At 41.2% G+C, this 6,813-nt stretch overlaps 2 long non-coding RNA genes across 3 annotated transcripts in view; one reads left to right on the forward strand and one right to left on the reverse strand.

Moving 5' to 3' along the window:
• Positions 1 to 4,058, forward strand: part of LOC104911576 — an 18,929-nt gene extending 14,871 nt beyond the window's left edge. For both annotated transcript variants that reach the window (XR_002116276.1, XR_004160185.1), the window contains exons 4-6: positions 768 to 971; positions 2,604 to 2,720; positions 4,000 to 4,058. This is a non-coding gene — a long non-coding RNA (uncharacterized LOC104911576). The remainder of the gene's footprint in view (positions 1 to 767; positions 972 to 2,603; positions 2,721 to 3,999) is intronic.
• LOC109368337 lies at positions 1,481 to 6,793 on the reverse strand. The gene is made up of 3 exons (XR_002116279.2): positions 4,964 to 6,793; positions 3,171 to 3,226; positions 1,481 to 1,862 (listed from the first exon to the last, which is right to left on the reverse strand). It is a non-coding gene; the product is annotated as an uncharacterized LOC109368337 (long non-coding RNA).
• Positions 6,794 to 6,813: the final 20 nt, after the last annotated feature.

A 6,813-nucleotide genomic window follows, 5' to 3' on the forward strand; every position in this document is an offset into this window, starting at 1 on the left:
TTGATTCTTCCTTCCTACTCCAGGCAGAGGAAACCAGGAGCAAATAAGGATGAAAAGGACGTGATGAATACATTTTTTCAGACTTGTCTCTCCTAAAGACTCTGTTCCATGTTTTCATCAATCCTTATGTACGGAGGCTTTGAGGAGGGGTTAGTTTTAGGGAAAAGCAGATGTAAAAATCCAGTAAATGACAGATGGCATGGAAACTATATTCCAGGCAGACTTAGAACAAAGCAGCAGTGGATGACCTCTGGCCCTTGTCATTTGTACTTTTCCTTAAATGAACAGGTCTTACATAGCATGGGATGAAGGTGGGAACTCGGGCCAAGTGAGAGGTGCCCTTTGTCTCTGGAAAATGTTTGACTCTTTTCTGAGGCATTAGATTTATTATATTGTTCTTTATGCTGGAACTGTCATTCTTCACCTTCTGCTCCAAAGTCTTGCTCTAGTTAGTGAAATTCTAAATCAGCTTCTTCTGAACACTGAACTATTAGAAAACGGGCTGTTTCTGTGCCTTGCAGCGTGGTGGCAAAGAGTGGAAGTAATCTAAGCTGATACTGGAGAACACTCCTGACAGTATTTAGGTTTGTGTTACCCAGTAAACACTGCATTAGAAGAAAATAAATTAGGCTTCATTGAAACAAGACTACAAGGCTTTCAACCCATAAAAACTAGAAGTAAAAAGAATTTCACATGGAAGGGTGTTCAAAGATAAATTCCGGGAAGCTGAATGCTGCCTCATTTTAACTTCATTGGGAATCTTTCAGATCACTGCAATCAACCTGAATGGTGTTGTGCCTCCTGAGCCCTGGTGAAGGTGGATCCTTTTCCATCAGTTGTTCTTCATCTGGAGGTGGATTCACTTCCCCAGGCTCTACGTTCTCCTCATCCGCTTTCATTGCCTCCTCATCAAATCTCCACCCCATCAACTCTGGCTCTTTAGAGGGGAGAGGATCCATTGTCCTTCCTAGGTAGGTCCACCTCTCCAGTAGATTCTGCTGCTGTCTTTTGTTGCTCTGCAACTGGTTTACCAGCTGCAGGGTGCCTTGTATCTTTGGGGCCCAGAACAGAAGGCAATGAAGTGGCTGAGAGAAATCTAAATAACTGCTATGAAACTTTGCATCTACATGGCTAACCACTGTTCACTGCAAAAGAACAATTTGGGTGTACTTTGCAATTTTGCAATTTGTTAAATTTTATCTGCTGCAAGACATTGCAGCAGATAGTGCTGCACATTACTACAAGAAAAAATGAAGAAGCACAAATCTTTTGTTTCTACAAGAAAAGATTGCTTTACAGTACATTCTATTTCAAGTATAGTTGTGACGTTATTTTCAACTTCATAGGAACCAAAAGTGTACGATTTTATTAATAAGTATACATTATATAAAATAAGAAATTAAATATAAATTATAAATTTAAATTATAAAAGTAAATTATTATTATATACATTATAGGTTATTATATAAATGTTATGTACGTGCAAGAGTTAAATTCTACTTCCTTAACTGAGACAAAATGAAAACAGGGAGGGAAATTTATTGATGTCAGTTTTCAATATATGGTTTAGGGACAGTCCTTTGGATTTGTCCCTGAAAGAAGCACATGAGAATTCTTGGCTGGCAGACAGAAGAGACTTAGAGTTGGTCCTGTGTCAGATGAAGCTGTGAAGTTGATCTGTATATCGTTCTTCTAGCTATAATTCCTTCTGCAGCTTCGTTCTTTGTTCTACGTGTAGGTGTGAAAGGTTCATGGTGTTTCAGGAACATCCTTTTTGGAGATCAAGGTGCATTATGTTGTTAGATAGTGAGTATTGTCAGCTCACGCTGCCATCCATAGGAGTTGAAATGGAATGCAGCCTTCTGAAAGTGAGTTAATACATTATATTTTAGTTTTATGAGCTAGGAATTGAAGTTTTCTGTTTCTTGACTGAGCACCCTGCAGCGTTAGTATAGCATTTATAGCTGACTATAACTCTCAGTTGCAGTTAGATATTTATTTCATGTTATAAAGGTCATTTTTCATACCATTGTTAGCACTTAATGTAGCATTACTATGACTTTCTCCTGCATTGTACTTTTCTAAATGCCCCAGCCAACTCATCTTTAAAAGAAAGAAAAAAAAAAAAGAACATTACAGATAATTAAAAATGCAATTAAAAAAAGATGCTTCTTTGGGCAATTGAAGCTGCAATAATCAGAAGGAACTAAGATCTCTTTGGGTCAAGCAAGGTAGCTCAATATATTTATTATGCTGGTTCACTGTGCAGCAGGTGATGAAAATAAAACCATGGGCCAGTATGCGAGTGCCCATCCCAGTGTTTCAGTTACAAAGGCAAACCAGGATTTTGCTGGTCCAATTGCTGAATCATTATGACTTGAATAAGCAAACAACAGAAGCTTTCTGAACAGTGGCTTCTTAAATGTCAGTCATACCATACATATGTGTAATTTAGACTCTGTACTGGTTTAGTGAAATGGAGAATTTTGTAAATAAAATCTATACTCTCTCATCCTCCATTTGTAGATGTAAAATGATAGAAATCAAACTGTGATGGTAAAATGGATGATCAGATGAACATTCTTTTCTATTCATTCTTGCAGAACATAGACAAGTGGTCCTTTGATGTGTTTGCACCAAATTATACTGGTGGAGATCATGCACTGAAATTCATTTTCTCTGAACTTCTCACATGCTATGATCTGATCAATTGTTTCAAGGTCAGTAGTTACAAGACTTCCATCTTGCATTTTCTTGTATCTCATTCTTATTCTGCTTTGTTCCATTCAGAGTGATGATTTTAGCAGTGTTTGAAGGTGTATGTGAAGACTTTGCAGTCACTGTCATTCCCCCTAAAGGGGGAAGAGAATCTTTCTGCAACAACCAGAACCAGATGTCATTCACGCAGGACATTTAATTGTGGGGTTCCAGTCCTACCTATGAAATGCAGTGGGAATAACAGTGCCATTCTCCTGAGATTCTTAGGAATATCAAGCATGCAAGCAAAAGATGAAAGCGTGGCTTGCTACAGATTTCAGAATACAAATTCTGTGTATCTTTTACTCCAACTTTGAACAGAGTTATGTTTGGGTCACCGAAGCATTGCCCTGAGATGTTTCCCGTTCTCCCCACCCAAGGATTCCATTTTCCCTTTCTCTGCTGACACTTACTCTGGCAGGACTTCTACTTTCTTCGCCTCCTGGAGTTCTTCAGGAACTTCTCACGCCTGATGAGAAATGTTTGAAGATGATAACAGATAAGAAATGCATTGCCCCATGATACTTACTCAAGAGGGAAATAGCTGTGCAACTCCAACAACAGAACTAGAGAGGTTTAGGGTACTGCAGGTTGTGCAGAGCACTGAAGAATCCCTGCTGCTTGTTGCATACATGTACAGCTGCCACCACCTACATAGTATGCTCCCTAGAAATCCCCGAAATGTGGTTTTATGTCATGTGTACAGTTATACTCTGAGAGCCAAAAAAGCATGGCAAACCCCATAATATGGGAAGACTACATTTGGCAGTAAAAAACCAGAAGTATGATGAACACCTCATCACTGAGTATCTCAGTCTTACTATATGATACATTTCGTTGCAACATCTAGAATGTGAGTAGAAAAGCAGTGATATATATTAGATTATTGTGAGGGGATGAGACAGACCCTCGCGTCCTAAATAGAAATATTTCTCCAGGAACAGTACAACAAGTACTATCTATTGCTTTTATTTGTTTTGCAGACAGCGTTCCATAGTGGACTGACTCACATGTGTTTAAGTGCATGTGTGATTCATTCATCATGTAATTAGGGATGGGAAAGCTATTTTGAGGAAGTGAGCTTGATTCACTCTCTCTCTCTCTCTTACTTGTTTAAGGTGTTTTAATATGTCGTTTATTTGGGAAGTACAATCAGTACAAACTGCTCTTTGGAGCCTCTCCTCCAAATGCTAGCTATTACCGGTAATTCTTTCATTTTTAATTGTGTGCTTCTTTTCTTAGATTCCCATTTCTGCCCTGGTGTCCTTTGTGGAAGCTCTGGAGGTTGGATACAGCAAACACAACCTAATGCATGCTGCAGATGTGACACAAACAGTCCATTATCTCCTTCTCAAGACGAGCATAGTGGTACACACAGGAGTTGGCATCCTTAATACAGAATGAGATTACAGTAGTTTTTGTTCAGTAAGGAGATTATCATTATCCACAGTAGAGTCCAATTGTACTGTGGAAAAATGTAATTTGCAGTGGCTGTGCTAATGCAAGTAGAGAGTGAGGATTATTTAGAAGAATTTGGGTGAGGATTTGGGTAACTGTTTTAGTTGATCAGACAGAGGATGAATGAATTCTCAAGCTGAATTCTCCCCTCTGCTTCTGATCTCCTGTCTGAGTCTGGTAAGTCAGTTTGTTTGGATTTTACATCACTTTCTGTGAAGAAACAAATCTCCGAAGCTTTCTTCATACTTAAAGGAGCAAGGTAATACCTCTAAAAGACAATTCATTCCAATTATCTGGGTGTAACGAGTCATTTTCTGGTGATGCTGATTTCCAGCCATTTTTTTTTACAGCAAAACCAGCTGAACTAGCTTACAATAAAAATAAGGATAGTGGAAGTTTGACAGCAATGGTAAGACTGGACAGAAGGCTTAAACCAACAGAAATACACAGTCCATTCTCACAGTGGTTGTCAAAATAAACAACAGAAATATGTTTGAAGTTGTACTACACAGCTTAAAGAAAGATAGATTCTGGAGTGGCTAAGAAACATTACAGTTTGGGTTCAGTTGATATCTCAGGAAAGTTATTAACACATTCATTTGATAGAGTGGGTGATAGTTAACACTTATTAAGTGGAGGTTGTATTTCTCATTCTTTTCCTCTACTTCTTGTTACTTCCAAAGACAGAAAATGGAATGAAACTTTTAGTTTAACCCAGTTTGGCACCTCTTTTCAACCAATTGCTCACCATTTTCTCTTGGTGTCCCTGAGGCTCCTTGGGCGCTGTCTCTTGAGCCCTTGTGGAGTTGGGTGCACCTCCATTGGCTGCTGTTTTTCTGGAGGTGCATCCACCTCCATTGGCTGCTCTTCTTTGTGAGGTTCATCCACCTCCATGGGCTCAATAGATTCTTCATCTATTTGCATTGGCTCTTCTTTACATCTCCTCCCCACGAGCCGCCTCTTCTTCTGGGGAGGAGGATCCATTAGCAGTTGGTGCCTCTTGCCCTCCTGCCTCTTGCTGCCGGTATGGCAGTTGGAGGGCTTGGAACACTAGGCAGTGACATCAGCAGTGTTCCATGGCAACCCAAAATCAACAGTTTTTGGAGTTGGGGCCTGTGGCCTGAGAGTTGCCCCAATTTTGAAGGAGAAGGAAGGACATGGAGTACTGTGGGACCCTATTCTGGGAAGAGCTCATCTGTTGCATTGTGCTTGCCAGAGAGAATTTGGGCAAAAGGTCCTGTGGAGACTCGAGCCCCTTCTTCATCCCGTGCCTCAAATCCATTTGTACTGATGAGTGGCAGTCCTCTACCTGGCAGCTGCCTGGCTGCCTGCAAGTGGAGGCAGCCTGTTGCCCAACAGTAGTGGAGAGGGGACAAACACTCCTCAGGAAGCCTAGGGACATGCAGTCAATAAAGAACTGCTGAATTTCAAGCGTGATGTGAGTTCTCTTTTCCTGACCTTCACTCTTGCCCCCTAGCATGAAGGAGGTGACATTTCTGCTGCTGTAATGTGAGCCTGGCATCTCCCAACCTTCCACCACCAAACATCTATGAGAGAGAAGCCAGTCCTCATTTTATTCCATGCTTCCAGTAGGCAACAGTAGTCAATACTCAAATCTCTCCTTTTATTTTCTTAACTTGACAGAAGGCATTTCCCTCAGTGTTCCCTGGGACTCCTTGCCAGCTCTAAGGTTGTGGGTTGTGGGTTGTCTCATATGACACAAGGCACTGTATTGTTGGGTGCTGTCTTTTAGCAGGCATTCTGATGGTGTTGTGTCTCCTTGGCCCTGATGGATGTGGATTCATTTCCATGGGTTGTTCTTTATCTGGAGGTGGATTCACCTTGACTGCTCTTCAGATTTCCTCACCATGAGCTGCTCTGTGACTGGTGTGCCAGTAAGAGTTGGGGGTGCTTGAGGACCCCTTTTCTTGAAAGGGCTCACTTAGGCCTTTTTGCTTTCAAGATAGAATGTCTGGACTGGCACAGACACCTGTGGAGCTTTCAGCCCTTCTTCATCCCATGTTTGGGGTCTCCTCATCAAGATGGTGTCAAGAGTATCCTGGGGTCAGGTGGTCTCCACTAACACCCAGCTGCAAGTGCAGTCACCCTGGTGCCTGACAGTAGTGATGAGGGGACAAAGCATAATACTCCTTAGGCAGCCAAGGGAAGCATAACCATAGAATCATGGAATATCCTGAGTTCCTTCAGCCTGCCCTGGGAAGCCATGTGGACTCCCCTCAGGCTCCTCTTCTCTAGGCTGGAAAAACCAAGGCACCTCTGTCATTATTCATGTGTCTTCCCCTCTAGGTCCTTTTCTGTCTTTGTAGCGCTTCATTGGACATATGTCCTTCTAATATTCTAACATCAGCTCTGGCTACAGAAGACAGAGGATGATAGTTCAAGGAAGTAGTCTCCAACAAGTCACTTCTTTCCTGATTCATTCTGAATGTCATCATTGAACAGTGTCTAATATAAGTCCTTACCTGGTCAGCTGACTGGCTTAGTCTGAGCCCTGATGGCTTAGAATTTCTGTTTTCTTCTCATCGTGGTATGCTTTTGAAGAAAGTAATTTGTTCATTTTTTTAATTGTTTTTTTTT

This window comes from Meleagris gallopavo, chromosome 6, assembly GCF_000146605.3.
Source record: "Meleagris gallopavo isolate NT-WF06-2002-E0010 breed Aviagen turkey brand Nicholas breeding stock chromosome 6, Turkey_5.1, whole genome shotgun sequence".
In the NCBI taxonomy this organism is placed as follows: Eukaryota; Metazoa; Chordata; class Aves; order Galliformes; family Phasianidae; genus Meleagris; species Meleagris gallopavo.